Source organism: Haliotis rubra, unplaced genomic scaffold, assembly GCF_003918875.1.
Source record: "Haliotis rubra isolate DU_JTF1 unplaced genomic scaffold, ASM391887v1 Scf258, whole genome shotgun sequence".
NCBI classification, from domain to species: domain Eukaryota; kingdom Metazoa; phylum Mollusca; class Gastropoda; order Lepetellida; family Haliotidae; genus Haliotis; species Haliotis rubra.
In genome coordinates, this window is record NW_025766647.1 from 1,117,419 (window position 1) to 1,137,179 (window position 19,761).

At 44.0% G+C, this 19,761-nt stretch overlaps 1 protein-coding gene across 2 annotated transcripts in view; it reads right to left on the reverse strand.

Moving 5' to 3' along the window:
- Window positions 1–13,613, reverse strand: part of LOC124279902 (AP-4 complex subunit epsilon-1-like) — a 54,325-nt gene extending 40,712 nt beyond the window's left edge. The window contains exons 1-2 of one of the 2 annotated variants that reach the window (XM_046715783.1): window positions 13,481–13,613; window positions 2,569–2,729 (exon numbers count right to left, since the gene is read on the reverse strand). The gene's annotated coding sequence lies outside the window, so the exon portion shown is untranslated. Of the gene's footprint in view, window positions 1–2,568; window positions 2,730–12,962; window positions 13,040–13,480 lie in introns of those variants that run through there. The other variant, XM_046715784.1, reaches the window with a different exon arrangement.
- Window positions 13,614–19,761: the final 6,148 nt, after the last annotated feature.

Sequence of the window (19,761 nt, forward strand, 5' to 3'; positions counted from 1 at the left end):
GTTTCCGTCACTTTAACTTGAAACTGTTTTTTCTTTGGTGTACTGTTCTTAGTATTAGATGATTTTTCTTTGGAAACCCTTTTTTAGCTCCTCCAAGGTTCGAGCGGCAGCATAGACACAACATGTAATGAACGGTCCACGGAAAGTTTCATAGAAATAATGTCATTTAATAAATTAATTTCATGTTTTTGGAAAAGATTCATTTGTTCGTTTGATTGGCCTCCGGTTTTTTTAAAGGTATGTAAGATATTTCATCATAAATAGAATAAAACAAAATATACACAGGATTTTTGAAAAAAATTGGCAACTGAAGAAGAGGAAGAGTGAGGGTCAGAAATTTTAGGGCCAATTGACTCTATGCCGGAAGAGTTTCTATCAAGAACAGGAAAGAGGTTGACGTGGACATCCATTACCAGTTTGGGGTCTGCTGCCACTTGAGCATTCTGCTCATGCAAAGGTTCCTGACGGGCACCAGTTGTGGGTTGAACTGGCTCACAGCGCATGAGATTCTTAAGCCACCAGAATTGGTCTCGGACATTTTGCTTCGTCAGGTAAGCATACATGGGCATGGCATTGTCCCAATGCAGCTTAAGCGACTTGCCATTGATGCGTGAATTTGCAGGCCATCCTGTCGCTTTCTCACACTCAAGTAGTGTGGGTTTTAGATGGTTTAGCCAAGATATTCTTGATCGGGTGCTGTGCCTTTTCCTGTAGAAAGGCCCATCTCCAGTGTGGTTGGTGTCACTACCGGAGGCTGACTAGGCTGCGGAGTTGAAAGATGGTTTGCTCCTTGATTGTCTGTGTACCCAGTAAGATAAAGCAGCTTTGGGGGGTCAGCCCTAACTGGTTGATGTACGTTTAGTTCAGGGAATAAAATTCCCCTATCTAAGCCCACCACGAAGAGGCGTACATCTTATTTTCAATATCAACTCCCTGGGGATCATACAACTTGTGCAGCCACTAGGCGCATCCTTACGAGGTACCCATTCACAGCTGGGTGGACTGGGGCACAGTCACAGTCCTTTGTCCAGGTTTTACTGTACGTTGCTGTACCCGCAACTAGGTGTTTGCTGTACCCGCAACTAGGTGTTTGCTGTACCCGGAACTAGGTGTTTGCTGTACCCGCAACTAGGTGTTTGCTGTACCCGCAACTAGGTGTTTGCACGTATTCATGTGGCCACCATCTGGTCATTTACTAATGGATTCGTGGGTTCTTTTAAGTGCACAGGGTTGTGTACTGTACACTAGGGGTTGTGACAACACTCAAAGAGTCTGCACACAAAGTTGACTCCAAGGTTTTTAATATGTGCTGACTGATGTGGATATACCTCCACAATAGGACATTTCAGAGTTAAAGGTCACATGCAACCAAAAAATCAAACATAATTAAAACACAATTATCACTTATTCATGACATATAATATACATTGCTGGTTATGAAAAAACATATAAACAAAATTATAAGCGTACAATCGCAAATCAAAAGTGCAATATTGTGTACTTGGGTTTACTTCCCAAGAAACGAAGCAGCCGGGATACCGAACCCAGTCAGAGCGGGTGGGTGTAACGGCTGGTTCATTTGCAGATGCCCTCACGGCTCATTGTGTGTGTATATATAGAGATGTTGGGTTTTGTAAATACATGCTCATTTTTTGTGTATAACATTTTGCAATCAACAGACATCATAACTTGTCATGTGTTCAAGTATGACACCTGCCTGTCTGTGTAATTACATAATGTGACAGACACCGAAATCGCGCCTGTGAAATATCAACAAAACATTAGGAAAATAGCTCACACCAAAGCCTTCACCGAGCTTTGTCTGGTGTATTCACCCGGACAGCCCGCTTCCAAGTTGCTTTTAACCTATTTCACTAAGAAGAACGCGGTGGGTGAAATAGACGCGCGCGTGCTATGAGCGCAGCCCAGTTGTTGAAACCAGTTTTCCCCCCGAAAAGTCGGGGCAAAATAGGTGAATCGTTTGAACTGCGATTTCGCGTTTTTTTTCATCGCGTTATTTTTCAACTTTATAAGTTGATGATTTGTTTCGGTAAGTCCATACCGAAAGGTATTAGAATCTGCAAAGGTGTGTTTTACGTTGCATGTGACCTTTAAATAATTCCTTCTGTGCAAACTATCAAATCAAACCTCATTGCAAATTGCTGATCTATATATACAGCGATACAACTGATCAATAAATACAGCTGTTCCATAAATATGCATGAAATGTTCCAGCAATAGTTTGAATCCATGCAAAACACAACTGGAAAAGTAAACAAAACTGCAAATGTTAACCAAAATCATCTTGACAGTTGTATTTCCTTTCAAAAACTAGAAAGCATAACTGTTTTAAGTGTTTAATAGTTTAGAAAAAACAAATTCAGAGATGAACTTTTCCAGAAAATCAACTATTACCTGATCATTCAGTTTTTATAATCAATGTAGCATTCCTGATGACACTTACATCTAGATAGTTCATCAACACTGACAATGTTTACACTGTAATGCAATTATACATAACACTCTAAAAACAGGCAAAGATACCCAATGTCACATCTCTACACTTACTGTTCATCATGGGGTCCAAGCAATGCCAACACTTTAAGTAGAAGTATCTGTAGCCATGGCAACGCACTGTGTGGAAGTCATGTTGTGTTGGAAAGGAGCCTGATAATTTGCTTCAGGATATCCAGAAAACCTGTCCCAAGTGTATGTAGTCTGCTGGCCTTCTGGGAAAGTGAGAGTTCCATAGAGTGAGCACATCATTGCATATCAAGTTAATCAAAGTTGTATTCTATACAGTATATTATGACAAGTTTATATCACAGTGGTATTCTTTACAGTATATTATGACAAGTTTATATCACTGGTATTCTATACAGTATGTTATGACAAGTTTATATCACTGGTATTATGACAAGTTTATATCACTGGTATTCTATACAGTATATTATGACAAGTTTATATCACAGTGGTATTCTATACAGTATATTATGACAAGTTTATATCACAGTGGTATTCTACACAGTATGTTATGACAAGTTTATCACTGGTATTCTATACAGTATGTTATGACAAGTTTATCACAGTGGTATTCTACACAGTATATTATGACAAGTTTATCACAGTGGTATTCTATACAGTATATTATGACAAGTTTATCACTGGTATTCTATACAGTATGTTATGACAAGTTTATCACAGTGGTATTCTACACAGTATATTATGACAAGTTTATATCACTGGTATTCTATACAGTATGTTATGACAAGTTTACATCACAGTGGTATTCTATACAGTATGTTATGACAAGTTTATATCACTGGTATTCTATACAGTATATTATGACAAGTTTATATCACAGTGGTATTCTATACAGTATATTATGACAAGTTTATATCACTGGTATTCTATACAGTATATTATGACAAGTTTATCACAGTGGTATTCTATACAGTATATTATGACAAGTTTATATCACTGGTATTCTATACAGTATATTATGACAAGTTTATATCACTGGTATTCTATACAGTATATTATGACAAGTTTATCACAGTGGTATTCTATACAGTATATTATGACAAGTTTATCACAGTGGTATTCTATACAGTATATTATGACAAGTTTATATCACTGGTATTCTATACAGTATATTATGACAAGTTTATCACAGTGGTATTCTATACAGTATATTATGACAAGTTTATCATCAGTGGTATTCTATACAGTATATTATGACAAGTTTATATCACAGTGGTATTCTATACAGTATATTATGACAAGTTTATCACAGTGGTATTCTATACAGTATATTATGACAAGTTTATCACAGTGGTATTCTATACAGTATATTATGACAAGTTTATATCACTGGTATTCTATACAGTATATTATGACAAGTTTATCACAGTGGTATTCTATACAGTATATTATGACAAGTTTATATCACTGGTATTCTATACAGTATATTATGACAAGTTTATATCACTGGTATTCTATACGGTATATTATGACAAGTTTATATCACTGGTATTCTATACAGTATATTATGACAAGTTTATCACACTGGTATTCTATACAGTATATTATGACAAGTTTATCACAGTGGCATTCTATACATTATATTATGACAAGTTTATCACAGTGGTATTCTATACAGGAAAAACAATCATGCCACCTAAAAGAGATTTGTCTCCAGGCCAGATCAAAGAAATACGCTCCCTTCGCGGTGTGCTCCCGGCAAACGAGGTAAAAAAGCGCTTTGGTATTGGGTCCACAAGGCTCTATGAGCTAAGGCAAGAGCATGCCACAGAACCGTCAACCCTCTTGCCCCCCAGCGAGATAGCTCCAAATCTGACGTTGCCCGCTGCAGAACCATCGACCAACACCCTCTTGCCCGCAAGCGAGATAACTCCGACGTCACACCATCCTGGACTTCTACAATCGTCCAGGGAAGATATCTTGTCTTGGCTGGACAACGAGGATGACCATTCCACTCTCGACAAGCTCCACAAGGAAATAGAAAGCGAAGAGGAGGAACAAGAAGAGACCCGTCTGGATATCCAGAAGGTGGGGCAGATGGTAGGATCTATCTTTCGCTGGCTGCCGTATTCTCTTGAAGGTTGTCCACTTGACCTCGAAGCACTGCATACCAACCCACACATCGCCGCACTTGCAAGTAGAGTTGTCCAGTTCGAATAGGGTGGGTAGTTCCGATATAGCGGTGAGACAGTCTGTGCATCGGTTGTGTCTGTCCCGTGTTTCCGGGCAGTCGTCGAAAACGATTCAGAGTTTGCCCGCTGCTGGTCAAAATTGGTTGGGCAGGTAGAGGTAGACAAAATCGACTATTCTGTCGTCTTCTACAAATTGGCGAAACACAGCAAATAGAGTTTGAGAAACTGTTAAGGGATCTGGTATCGCTCGTAGAAGGTGTGTCCCAATTGCTCCAGGATTTGTTAAGCAAAACATAGGGAGACTTCTCTAGCAGGGTCTCTAAGACCTCTGCCATGTCGGAAGTTGTCTCCGTTTGTGTCTCGGGGTTGGGGCTGCCCCAGATTCACTTATATCTGGCTTGTGATATGTGGTAGTTCCTCTTCGCCTCCCAAAGGGACAAACGACCCGATCGGATCTCGGCATAGGCTTTGCGCGATAGCTTGGTTCCTGGCATTGTTCTATGTCCATACACTCGCATAATTCTAATTGGAGTGCACTTCCACCAGTGGAATGTGTTGGACCACTTTTTGTCTTCCGCACTAGCTTTGCACAAAACTCTACTATTTTTAGTGGCTGTGAGAGCCGAATTGGCCGTTTGAAGGCTCCTAGGCATGGTGCACCTATGCGCAGCAGAACCACCATCGTGTATACTACTCCTTTTAAGTGCAAACCGCTTCCAAGAAAAACAAAAAGGCCAAAAATCTGCAAATACCAAAAGGCACTACTTTGAGATCTGCCTCGTATATCTGCCAAGTTTTGTTGAAAGATATTGAGTTGTGCTCCGGAAACGAAGCCCACCCCTCCCTTTTGAGACTTAGTCCGAATCTTTTCCATGGAAACCGAAAAAAAATATACATGACAAAAATCTATAAACAGCAAAAGGCACCACATTAGGTTCTTTTATGATATATGTACCAACTTTTGTTGAAAAATATTGAACATTTTTTTAGTTATGCTCCGGAAACAAAATGATTAAGGACGGACGGACGGACGGACGGCATGAGGTGTCGACTATATCCCCACGCTTTACATGCTGGGTGGTGGTAACAAAATAGAAATAATCTTTTCTAGTGAGGTTTACTTGCATATTTGACGCCTTTACCAAGTAATTCTATCTTGGTTTTTCACACAAAGTGATCTGATGACATTTTCCTACCACAAGAAAAAGGAAAGAGTAAACCATAGAAAAGCTGATCCCTTTCTGCAGACTGTGGATTTTTTTGCTCCTCAAATTTCAGTTCTTGGGTCATATATGGTATATATACTCAGCAGCAAAAAAAAAGTCAGTACAAATTCAAAAAGAGATAGGCACTGTAATCAAAACATTACAGAAATAGACATAAATGTAATATTTTAAGTAAAATTGATATTTTTATACTTATCCTGACTCATGATCTTTTGCTTATCTCCCTTTTCCTTGCGAATGGTAGTGGAACACTTGAATCCCTTGAAGTTCCCGAATCGGACGTAAAAATACACTCACCCACGAGTTACCTCCCTTTTCCCGCGCAAACAGTCATGTGACCAGCGTTACTTGCCACTCTCTCCTGAATTTCTGCCCATGCACTTGGATCTGCTGTGAAATCCAAAGTGTCTTCAGCGGGGTGGTTGGGAGGGCTTCGTTCATGAGTCAGGATAAGTATAAAAATATCAATTTTACTTAAAAAATTACATATTTTTACTTATCCTGACTCATGATCTTTTGCTTATAGAATCCGACGGATTGGTGGTGGGTCAAGCCACTTCGTGGATTCATCAGCTGTCCTTAGATACGTCCTGTATCCCCCCCCATGGGAACTGCGAAACGGTATTTCCGTGATCCTATTCTCCAACTTCCGTTATAACTCGGGGGGACCACTTCCATCTCAGACAAGTTGAAGCATCTTGATTCATGTGGCTTCAGATAAACTAGTATCTTCTTATTACTAGATATCTTATAACAACCCATAGATTGTGATAAGATCTTTATCATAATGAGTTGTGACCCCTTCACGTACAGGTAAGATCTTTACCCATACAGGATCTTTAAATTAATCACTCATGCTAGCCTGTCCTAGACTGTGCGCATGGACTTTCAAACTAATACTTTTCTTTAGTAAAAGTTATCAACAAGTCAACGTGATAAAGGGTGAGATTTTCCAACTCAGCGCCCTTGTGGAGCCGTGGTAGCTGTGCTACAACAAGCGGCCCAAATGGGTGAATGCCTGAGACGTCTCTAGTGGCTATGTCTCGGAGGTAGTGGTTGGCAAACACCGTGACCAACTTCTAAAAGCAGCCCTCTATAATTGCTGATATAGAGCAGTTTTCATGCAGAGCTAGTGTTGACGTCAATGCTCTGACTTTGTGTGGGTCGGAAGCTTTTGGAGGTTCTAGTCCTGCTGCTTTATAGGCTCTCAATATGATGGCTCTCATCCAGAACGATATCGTCGTTCTTGAGACTTCTGCTAATGTCTCTGTGGATAATGGGATGAACAGGCGGCGCTTGAATTTTCGTCTCCTTGTCTTAGTCTTTGAAGATATATCTTCAGGGCTCTGACCGGACACAAGGATAAGTCCTCCATATCCTGTTGGCCGAGGATTGTAGATAGCACTGGTACGTGGAACTGTCTATCTGGCTGACCAGGTAGCTGGTTCTTGGCAATAAAGTCCCATCTAAGTCCTAGATGAACTGCAGCATGTTGCCCCGTGTCGAATCTGGTTCGACCAAAGTCCAGCGCATGTATCTCTGATATTCGAGCTGCGTGGCTAGCGCAAGCAGGAACAGAGTCTTCTGTGTCAGCAGCTCGAGGGTAGTCTGGTCTAGAGGTTCGTAGGCATCACTGGTAAGATGACGTAGAATTACATTCAGATCCCAGGCCGGAGCTCTGGACTTCTTTTGCTGGTCCTCCAGTTTAAAAGATCTCAGCAGAGCAAGTAATTCTGGTACTTTCGTCAACTTGATGCCTGTTTTCATGGTAATCACTGTACTGATGGCGGCGGGGTATGTAGATAATGTCGAACCTTTCAGATGTCTGGTCTGTCTAAGATGACACAAGTATTCTGCCACTTGAGGATGAGTGGCTATCATCGCTGTGAAGCCTTTCCGCCTTGCATAAGTCTCAAACTTCAGCAACTTGTCATCATACAGGTTACGAGTAGATCTGCGTAAGGCTAGCGTTACTGCCTTGGCTGCCCTGGCGGAGTATCCTCTTTTCTTCAAACATGTTTTGATATGGTCCACACTTGTAGCTGGAACGCTGTCGGGTTCCCGTGGACTTGCTTGGTGTGCGGATGTATGAGTAGGTTCGGCCAATCTGGTAACTTGATTGTTGGACTTCCGAGATCTTCTATTAGGTCTAGGAACCATACTCTCGCTGGCCAGTATGGCGCGACCAAGGTCAGTTGTAGCGCCTGTGTCTGTTTGATCTTCAACAGTACTTTTGATAGTAATATCAGTGGTGGAAACGCATAAGCGTTTAGTCCTTCCCATGATATGTTCAGTGCATCTGTTGCCCAGGCTTGAGGATCTGGAACTGGTGAGACAAATGTCTGTAGTTGTTTGTTGAACCTCGTGGCAAACAGGTCTATGCATGGGGATCCTATTTCCCTTATGATGAGCCGAAATGCTTCTGGATGGAGCATCCATTCTGTAGGTGACGGGTGCAGTGGTCGGGAGAGAGCTTCTGCAAGCACGTTCTTGGCTCCGGGTATGTGACACGCCTTTATCCAGATGTTTGCCCCCTCCATGATGTCAAACAACTGGAATGTGAGCTGTAGTAGGCTTGGTGATCTTGTAGATCCTTGTCGATTTATGGAGAATGCCACTGTAGAGTTGTCCGTGTGGACCATCAGCATTCTGTTGATCAGCGAGCTCGACCATAGTTGTAAGGCGTTGATCACAGCTTTCATCTCCAGCAGATTGATGTGAAAATGCTGCTCTGTTTGGACCACTTCCTTGATGCAACTTGATTGTTGAGATGTGCACCCCAACCTTGTATCGATGCGTCTATGTAGAGATGTGTGTCGAAGGTCGGCTCTTGTAAATAGGTCCCTCCGCAGACGTTCGACCTGTGGGTCCACCAAAGTAGGTACCTCTTAAGATTGTCTGGCAGCAAGATAGGGTCGACGCTGTCCAGATGTTTTGTCAGGAACTGTCGCAGCGGCCTTAGTTGTAATTTTCCTGTGCGATGCAAGTCCTGCGCCGAGGTTAGTAGACCGAGTTGACATAGTGTTAACGGAGAGATGACTGCTTGTGGAATCATGGCTTGTATCTTGTATCTTGTACCCAATGATCTTTTGGGACCACAATTCGATTCTGTGTTGTGATAATTCTTATTCCCAGCAATTGAAGATCTTGTTTGATTCTAACTCCAACTTCATCAGGTTCACTAGTCATCCTAGTTGCGTGAGCAACTTAATTGTGAAGTTCAGCTGCTGTCTGACTTGATTGGCACTTTGAAGAACCTGTATGCCGTCGTCCAGATAACCGGCACTGCGTAGACCTCGATGCTGCATATAGGTGCCGATAGGCTTGGTTATTCGTATGAATAATCATAGAGCCGACGATATTCCAAATGGTAGGATCTTCCATCGGAAGTGCTAACCTCTGATTGCAGTGATGATACATCATTCTTCCCCTTATATCGCGAGGCGATCTGTGTTGATCAGCATACATCGAAGCGTTGTCTATTTATAGCAAGGCTGGCTCCAGTGTAGCATCGCAGGGGACAGGTACTCGTACCGACTTTTATCAGCGACAACTCCCAAAATAAACATTGTTTATCCTGCTGTCAAGGCTAGACATCTATTAGATTCCCATGATGATAACAGGTCGTAGTTGTATACTGTTTCCAAGGCTGCCGATGAAGTATTCCCCCGTATCAGAAAACATGGTGGAGCCTGCTCTGTCAGTGGGAGGCGTTGTCTGATGTGGACCAATCAGCTTCAAGCATGACGTCACCGGTGTTGTAGCAAGTTGGCCTCCATAAAATCTGATGCAATTAGTTGGTTGAGTAAAAGCGCGCGTAATTCTATGCCGCTCATATAAACCTCTTGAATAAGAGTTGCTCCAAGTGTAAAATCTTGTTCAGTGATATAAATCACGTATTCCCATTGTGGATAATATAAGCCAGCATGATGAAGGAGGCTGTCAAGACGTATGTCTGTATGGATCTTGAAGAAATACCGAAGTTGAATCTAGTTGATAGGATATAAAATCATAAAGGTCTACTTCATGCGGAGGTAATATCTCTTCGTTGAAGGATTTCTAATGTGTTGACTTACTAGGCCGCATAGATTTACCCTCCGATCTGGTAACAGATGGTTTCTTCTGCGACGTTGAAGAAGACGACGTCTTTTTCTTAGTTTGAGTCGGAGACAACTGCGTTGTAGCCAATCTCTTTTTGGCCCCAGCACAAGCAGACTGCCCCCGCAACGTACTCAACATAGCACCAGTATTATGAATTTCAGCAGTAGCTAGCAACATACGGTTTGCAGGCTGATCTCCTGTTATGTCAGCCATAACTTGAGATGAATTCCTCACCCGAACCATGGCAAATCTATAGACGTAAGACAAATATTGATTAAATTGTAGATCAGATAAATCAACACAATAATTACAGCGCAAGCTAGAAGAACATGGTTTTGGGTGAGGATCAGCCACGGATTACCTGTGCCTGCAAACACTGCAAGCTTTCATGAAATGTAAACAAAGTTACATAACGATGCAATTATGACACAAACAAAAATAATTTCTTTACATATAATACATAGTAGTTATTGCCAAATCTATACACAGCATAATTTTGAAGAATAGGACCTAAATAAAAAGGATATAATGCCGTATACGGGACTCCAGTGCTCGCCCAACCATCCACTTGGGCGAAAAGGGAGAGAGTGGCAAGTAAGGCTGGTCACATGACTGTTTACGCGGGAAAAGGGAGGTAACTCTTGGGTGAGTGTATTTTTACGTCTGATTCGGGAACTTCAAGGGATTCAAGTGTTCCACTACCATTCGCAAGGAAAAGGGAGATAAGCAAAAGATCATGAGTCAGGATAAATAAAAATTAAGCGGATCAAAAACATCTTTTGTGTACAATATCTTGACACATCAATGAATAATAAACACAATTTCAAGACATTACGTGAACGTTTGCAGTCCATTCAGACTCTTGACTTCAGTATCTAGTGTGACCACCACGGGTGGCAATAACTGCAGCACAGCGTCTATGCATGGAGTGCACCAATCAATTGATGAAGGCCATTGGCACCTGGAACCACACTCTGAGAAAGGTCTGGCACAATAAATCGGCCTTGATATGACATTATTCAGTCTCCTCTGAATTTCACCCCAAAGATGTTCAATTGCATTTAAATCAGGACTAAAGGCTGACCACTGCATAATGTTGACACAGTTCTGCTGTAGGAAGTCCCATGTAGCTCTGGCAGTATGGGCCCAGGCATTATCATGCTGGAAAATGTTGTTCCAGTGACATGCGAAATCTGGTATGACGTGGGGTTTGAGAGCTTGGTACGAATCAGGCCTCCATTCCACCCCATACCATGACCCACTCTCTGGCTCAGGGATGTAGGCTTGCCGCTGTGATGCTGTCTCCTCTCCCTGGAACCCAAGGTTCTGGATTCCACACCACAGGACCCACTCTCTGGCTCAGGCCTATTCCACCCCATCAGGCCATGATTCCACCCCATACCATGACCCACTCTCTGGCTCAGGCCTATTCCACCCCATACCATGACCCAGCCTATTCCACCCCATACCATGACCCGCTCTCTGGCTCAGGCCTATTCCACCCCATACCATGACCCACTCTCTGGCTCAGGCCTATTCCACCCCATACCATGACCCACTCTCTGGTTCAGGCCTATTCGACTCCATACCATGATGCTTGGACCTCCCCATGAGTCTCTTTCCATAACACATTGGTTTGAGTAATGCTGGCCACGTCATCACCATATTCTTGTTCTGCCATCTGTAGTTGATATGCAGTACTGACTCTCATCTGTGAACAGAACAGTTCTCCATTGCCTGTAACACCAGTTTTGGTGTTGTAGGGCAAACTGTAGATGTTCACGCCATTGACGAGGGGTGAGGATAGGTCCACGGTAAGGTCTACGGCAAGACTACGGCAAGACGTCGGCATACCGTATCAGTACTGATTGGTCTTCCGTGTGTTCCCAGTGTCTGGCGTGCTGTTTCGGATGGCTGCCTGATGGGATTCTGTACATGCTGTCGCACAACATGGCGGTCTTGTGGTCTTGTGGTCAACCTTGGTCTGCCAGTACGGGGGCGATCATTTGTGGTGTTGGTGGCCCGGAAACATTGCTGCAGCCTGTAGATGGTCCGAACGTTGACCTGGAAGTGATTGGCAACAGCTTGTGCAGTGTGGCCAGCTTCAAGTCTTCCTAGCGCCTGGTTCCTCTCAGCTGTCGTGAGTCGTGGCATCCTGCTGACGTTGTAATGTGAATGTTTCAACCAGGTTTGGGGGGCATTTTATAGGGCTGGTCCTTGTGAACAGCAAGTGCAGCATGAGTTGCATGAAAAACATGGAGAACACTGTACCATCTCTGAGATCAGGCTGCGTTTTTGAGACCATTTCCTGGGTTCCATTCTGAGTTTGGGAAGGAATGTCTTTGCTCAGGTAAAGTTGGAGATGTTGTCAAAAAAAATGCAAATAAAACATTAAATGAGTTTACAGTTATCCATTTCTGCGAAGGAAAATTCCAAACTGACGTTTCTTTTGCTGCTTAGTATATTATTGCTGGGACAGGTCCAAATTTTCTACCCAGGTACTCCACATCCTATTACCCTACCTTACCCAGATACCCGTTGTGTTAATTCCTGACATCAAACTTGCAACAAATGGCAGTATATTCTTCAGCTCGGAGGCTAAAATCTCGAGGTTTTTCAATATCGTACCCATGTATTATATTCAAAAGAAGTGACTGTAAATTATGTCTAAATCTTAAAAGACAAAACAATCTTTTTATCATAAAAGAATAATATGTTACATTGTTTAATCTATTAGTCACATGATCATAATGGGTCCGGGTATTGAAATGGGTACCCGGGTCCAACTCATTACCCACCTGTCTCGGGTATCTAGGTTAGCGGTCCGAGCCCTAGTATATACATTTCTATTCATTTTTCGAGAGACACTTCCACCCCAGCCCATGTATTCTACTCCAATCAGTAAAGTTGAACTGAGAGAACGAGGATTCCTGGTGGGGGGAGAGTTGACCTCACTAACCTGAGCTAGCTGTATGTAGATGTGGACAATCCCTCGGAGGATTCCTGGTGGGGGGAGAGTTGACCTCACTAACCTGAGCTAGCTGTATGTAGATGTGGACAATCCCTCGGAGGATTCCTGGTGGGGGGAGAGTTGACCTCACTAACCTGAGCTAGCTGTATGTAGATGTGGACAATCCCTATGGAGGACTCCTGGATTCCTGGTGGGGAGAGTTGACCTCACTAACCTGAGCTAGCTGTATGTAGATGTGGACAATCCCTCGGAGGATTCCTGGTGGGGGGAGAGTTGACCTCACTAACCTGAGCTAGCTGTATGTAGATGTGGACAATCCCTCGGAGGATTCCTGGTGGGGGGAGAGTTGACCTCACTAACCTGAGCTAGCTGTATGTAGATGTGGACAATCCCTCGGAGGATTCCTGGTGGGGGGAGAGTTGACCTTACTAACCTGAGCTAGCTGTATGTAGATGTGGACAATCCCTCGGAGGATTCCTGGTGGGGGGAGAGTTGACCTTACTAACCTGAGCTAGCTGTATGTAGATGTGGACAATCCCTCGGAGGACTCCTGGGTCCTTGTCACACAAGGCTCTCTGGAAGTCAGCGTGGGCATAGATCAGCATGTTGGGAGCTTTCAGATAGAACTGATGTAGAGTGTGCTGCTAGCTGTATAGCAATGTCAAGTAGGGGGCAGAAACTTGGGTCCCCATCAGTAAAGATAGGAACATGGGGTGTGTCAAGTGTGAGTGTCATGTACATACCGCTGATGTTTCCCCAACAGTAGAGATAGGAAAATGGGGTGTGTCAAGTGTGAGTGTCATGTACATACCGCTGATGTTTCCCCAACAGTAGAGATAGGAACATGGGGTGTGTCAAGTGTGAGTGTCATGTACATACCGCTGATGTTTCCCCAACAGTAGAGATAGGAACATGGGGTGTGTCAAGTGTGAGTGTCATGTACATACCGCTGATGTTTCCCCAACAGTAGAGATAGGAACATGGGGTGTGTCAAGTGTGAGTGTCATGTACATACCGCTGATGTTTCCCCCAACAGTAGAGATAGGAACATGGGGTGTGTCAAGTGTGAGTGTCATGTACATACCGCTGATGTTTCCCCAACAGTAGAGATAGGAACATGGGGTGTGTCAAGTGTGAGTGTCATGTACATACCACTGATGTTTCCCCAACAGTAGAGATAGGAACATGGGGTGTGTCAAGTGTGAGTGTCATGTACATACCACTGATGTTTCCCCAACAGTAGAGATAGGAACATGGGGTGTGTCAAGTGTGAGTGTCATGTACATACCACTGATGTTTCCCCAACAGTAGAGATAGGAACATGGGGTGTGTCAAGTGTGAGTGTCATGTACATACCACTGATGTTTCCCCAACAGTAGAGATAGGAACATGGGGTGTGTGTCAAGTGTGAGTGTCATGTACATACCGCTGATGTTTCCCCAACAGTAGAGATAGGAACATGGGGTGTGTCAAGTGTGAGTGTCATGTACATACCACTGATGTTTCCCCAACAGTAGAGATAGGAACATGGGGTGTGTCAAGTGTGAGTGTCATGTACATACCACTGATGTTTCCCCAACAGTAGAGATAGGAACATGGGGTGTGTCAAGTGTGAGTGTCATGTACATACCACTGATGTTTCCCCAACAGTAGAGATAGGAACATGGGGTGTGTCAAGTGTGAGTGTCATGTACATACCACTGATGTTTCCCCAACAGTAGAGATAGGAACATGGGGTGTGTCAAGTGTGAGTGTCATGTACATACCACTGATGTTTCCCCAACAGTAGAGATAGGAACATGGGGTGTGTCAAGTGTGAGTGTCATGTACATACCACTGATGTTTCCCCAACAGTAGAGATAGGAACATGGGGTGTGTCAAGTGTGAGTGTCATGTACATACCACTGATGTTTCCCCAACAGTAGAGATAGGAACATGGGGTGTGTCAAGTGTGAGTGTCATGTACATACCGCTGATGTTTCCCCAACAGTAGAGATAGGAACATGGGGTGTGTCAAGTGTGAGTGTCATGTACATACCACTGATGTTTCCCCAACAGTAGAGATAGGAACATGGGGTGTGTCAAGTGTGAGTGTCATGTACATACCACTGATGTTTCCCCAACAGTAGAGATAGGAACATGGGGTGTGTCAAGTGTGAGTGTCATGTACATACCGCTGATGTTTCCCCAACAGTAGAGATAGGAACATGGGGTGTGTCAAGTGTGAGTGTCATGTACATACCGCTGATGTTTCCCCAACAGTAGAGATAGGAACATGGGGTGTGTCAAGTGTGAGTGTCATGTACATACCACTGATGTTTCCCCAACAGTAGAGATAGGAACATGGGGTGTGTCAAGTGTGAGTGTCATGTACATACCGCTGATGTTTCCCCAACAGTAGAGATAGGAACATGGGGTGTGTCAAGTGTGAGTGTCATGTACATACCGCTGATGTTTCCCCAACAGTAGAGATAGGAACATGGGGTGTGTCAAGTGTGAGTGTCATGTACATACCGCTGATGTTTCCCCAACAGTAGAGATAGGAACATGGGGTGTGTCAAGTGTGAGTGTCATGTACATACCGCTGATGTTTCCCCAACAGTAGAGATAGGAACATGGGGTGTGTCAAGTGTGAGTGTCATGTACATACCACTGATGTTTCCCCAACAGTAGAGATAGGAACATGGGGTGTGTCAAGTGTGAGTGTCATGTACATACCGCTGATGTTTCCCCAACAGTAGAGATAGGAACATGGGGTGTGTCAAGTGTGAGTGTCATGTACATACCACTGATGTTTCCCCAACAGTAGAGATAGGAACATGGGGTGTGTCAAGTGTGAGTGTCATGTACATACCACTGATGTTTCCCCAACAGTAGAGATAGGAACATGGGGTGTGTCAAGTGTGAGTGTCATGTACATACCGCTGATGTTTCCCCAACAGTAGAGATAGGAACATGGGGTGTGTCAAGTGTGAGTGTCATGTACATACCACTGATGTTTCCCCAACAGTAGAGATAGGAACATGGGGTGTGTCAAGTGTGAGTGTCATGTACATACCGCTGATGTTTCCCCAACAGTAGAGATAGGAACATGGGGTGTGTCAAGTGTGAGTGTCATGTACATACCGCTGATGTTTCCCAACAGTAGAGATAGGAACATGGGGTGTGTCAAGTGTGAGTGTCATGTACATACCGCTGATGTTTCCCCAACAGTAGAGATAGGAACATGGGGTGTGTCAAGTGTGAGTGTCATGTACATACCGCTGATGTTTCCCCAACAGTAGAGATAGGAACATGGGGTGTGTCAAGTGTGAGTGTCATGTACATACCACTGATGTTTCCCCAACAGTAGAGATAGGAACATGGGGTGTGTCAAGTGTGAGTGTCATGTACATACCGCTGATGTTTCCCCAACAGTAGAGATAGGAACATGGGGTGTGTCAAGTGTGAGTGTCATGTACATACCACTGATGTTTCCCCAACAGTAGAGATAGGAACATGGGGTGTGTCAAGTGTGAGTGTCATGTACATACCACTGATGTTTCCCCAACAGTAGAGATAGGAACATGGGGTGTGTCAAGTGTGAGTGTCATGTACATACCGCTGATGTTTCCCCAACAGTAGAGATAGGAACATGGGGTGTGTCAAGTGTGAGTGTCATGTACATACCGCTGATGTTTCCCCAACAGTAGAGATAGGAACATGGGGTGTGTCAAGTGTGAGTGTCATGTACATACCACTGATGTTTCCCCAACAGTAGAGATAGGAACATGGGGTGTGTCAAGTGTGAGTGTCATGTACATACCCACTGATGTTTCCCCAACAGTAGAGATAGGAACATGGGGTGTGTCAAGTGTGAGTGTCATGTACATACCGCTGATGTTTCCCCAACAGTAGAGATAGGAACATGGGGTGTGTCAAGTGTGAGTGTCATGTACATACCACTGATGTTTCCCCAACAGTAGAGATAGGAACATGGGGTGTGTCAAGTGTGAGTGTCATGTACATACCACTGATGTTTCCCCAACAGTAGAGATAGGAACATGGGGTGTGTCAAGTGTGAGTGTCATGTACATACCACTGATGTTTCCCCAACAGTAGAGATAGGAAGATGGGGGTGTCAAGTGTGAGTGTCATGTACATACCACTGATGTTTCCCCAACAGTAGAGATAGGAACATGGGGTGTGTCAAGTGTGAGTGTCATGTACATACCACTGATGTTTCCCCAACAGTAGAGATAGGAACATGGGGTGTGTCAAGTGTGAGTGTCATGTACATACCGCTGATGTTCCCCAACAGTAGAGATAGGAACATGGGGTGTGTCAAGTGTGAGTGTCATGTACATACCACTGATGTTTCCCCAACAGTAGAGATAGGAACATGGGGTGTGTCAAGTGTGAGTGTCATGTACATACCACTGATGTTTCCCCAACAGTAGAGATAGGAACATGGGGTGTGTCAAGTGTGAGTGTCATGTACATACCACTGATGTTTCCCCAACAGTAGAGATAGGAACATGGGGTGTGTCAAGTGTGAGTGTCATGTACATACCACTGATGTTTCCCCAACAGTAGAGATAGGAACATGGGGTGTGTCAAGTGTGAGTGTCATGTACATACCGCTGATGTTTCCCCAACAGTAGAGATAGGAACATGGGGTGTGTCAAGTGTGAGTGTCATGTACATACCACTGATGTTTCCCCAACAGTAGAGATAGGAACATGGGGTGTGTCAAGTGTGAGTGTCATGTACATATACCACTGATGTTTCCCCAACAGTAGAGATAGGAACATGGGGTGTGTCAAGTGTGAGTGTCATGTACATACCACTGATGTTTCCCCAACAGTAGAGATAGGAACATGGGGTGTGTCAAGTGTGAGTGTCATGTACATACCACTGATGTTTCCCCAACAGTAGAGATAGGAACATGGGGTGTGTCAAGTGTGAGTGTCATGTACATACCGCTGATGTTTCCCCAACAGTAGAGATAGGAACATGGGGTGTGTCAAGTGTGAGTGTCATGTACATACCGCTGATGTTTCCCCAACAGTAGAGATAGGAACATGGGGTGTGTCAAGTGTGAGTGTCATGTACATACCACTGATGTTTCCCCAACAGTAGAGATAGGAACATGGGGTGTGTCAAGTGTGAGTGTCATGTACATACCGCTGATGTTTCCCCAACAGTAGAGATAGGAACATGGGGTGTGTCAAGTGTGAGTGTCATGTACATACCGCTGATGTTTCCCCAACAGTAGAGATAGGAACATGGGGTGTGTCAAGTGTGAGTGTCATGTACATACCGCTGATGTTTCCCCAACAGTAGAGATAGGAACATGGGGTGTGTCAAGTGTGAGTGTCATGTACATACCACTGATGTTTCCCCAACAGTAGAGATAGGAACATGGGGTGTGTCAAGTGTGAGTGTCATGTACATACCACTGATGTTTCCCCAACAGTAGAGATAGGAACATGGGGTGTGTCAAGTGTGAGTGTCATGTACATACCGCTGATGTTTCCCCAACAGTAGAGATAGGAACATGGGGTGTGTCAAGTGTGAGTGTCATGTACATACCACTGATGTTTCCCCAACAGTAGAGATAGGAACATGGGGTGTGTCAAGTGTGAGTGTCATGTACATACCACTGATGTTTCCCCAACAGTAGAGATAGGAACATGGGGTGTGTCAAGTGTGAGTGTCATGTACATACCGCTGATGTTTCCCCAACAGTAGAGATAGGAACATGGGGTGTGTCAAGTGTGAGTGTCATGTACATACGCTGATGTTTCCCCAACAGTAGAGATAGGAACATGGGGGTGTGTCAAGTGTGAGTGTCATGTACATACCACTGATGTTTCCCCAACAGTAGAGATAGGAACATGGGGTGTGTCAAGTGTGAGTGTCATGTACATACCGCTGATGTTTCCCCAACAGTAGAGATAGGAACATGGGGTGTGTCAAGTGTGAGTGTCATGTACATACCACTGATGTTTCCCCAACAGTAGAGATAGGAACATGGGGTGTGTCAAGTGTGAGTGTCATGTACATACCACTGATGTTTCCCCAACAGTAGAGATAGGAACATGGGGTGTGTCAAGTGTGAGTGTCATGTACATACCACTGATGTTTCCCCAACAGTAGAGATAGGAACATGGGGTGTGTCAAGTGTGAGTGTCATGTACATACCACTGATGTTTCCCCAACAGTAGAGATAGGAACATGGGGTGTGTCAAGTGTGAGTGTCATGTACATACCACTGATGTTTCCCCAACAGTAGAGATAGGAACATGGGGTGTGTCAAGTGTGAGTGTCATGTACATACCACTGATGTTTCCCCAACAGTAGAGATAGGAACATGGGGTGTGTCAAGTGTGAGTGTCATGTACATACCACTGATGTTTCCCCAACAGTAGAGATAGGAACATGGGGTGTGTCAAGTGTGAGTGTCATGTACATACCACTGATGTTTCCCCAACAGTAGAGATAGGAACATGGGGTGTGTCAAGTGTGAGTGTCATGTACATACCACTGATGTTTCCCCAACAGTAGAGATAGGAACATGGGGTGTGTCAAGTGTGAGTGTCATGTACATACCACTGATGTTTCCCCAACAGTAGAGATAGGAACATGGGGTGTGTCAAGTGTGAGTGTCATGTACATACCACTGATGTTTCCCCAACAGTAGAGATAGGAACATGGGGTGTGTCAAGTGTGAGTGTCATGTACATACCACTGATGTTTCCCCAACAGTAGAGATAGGAACATGGGGTGTGTCAAGTGTGAGTGT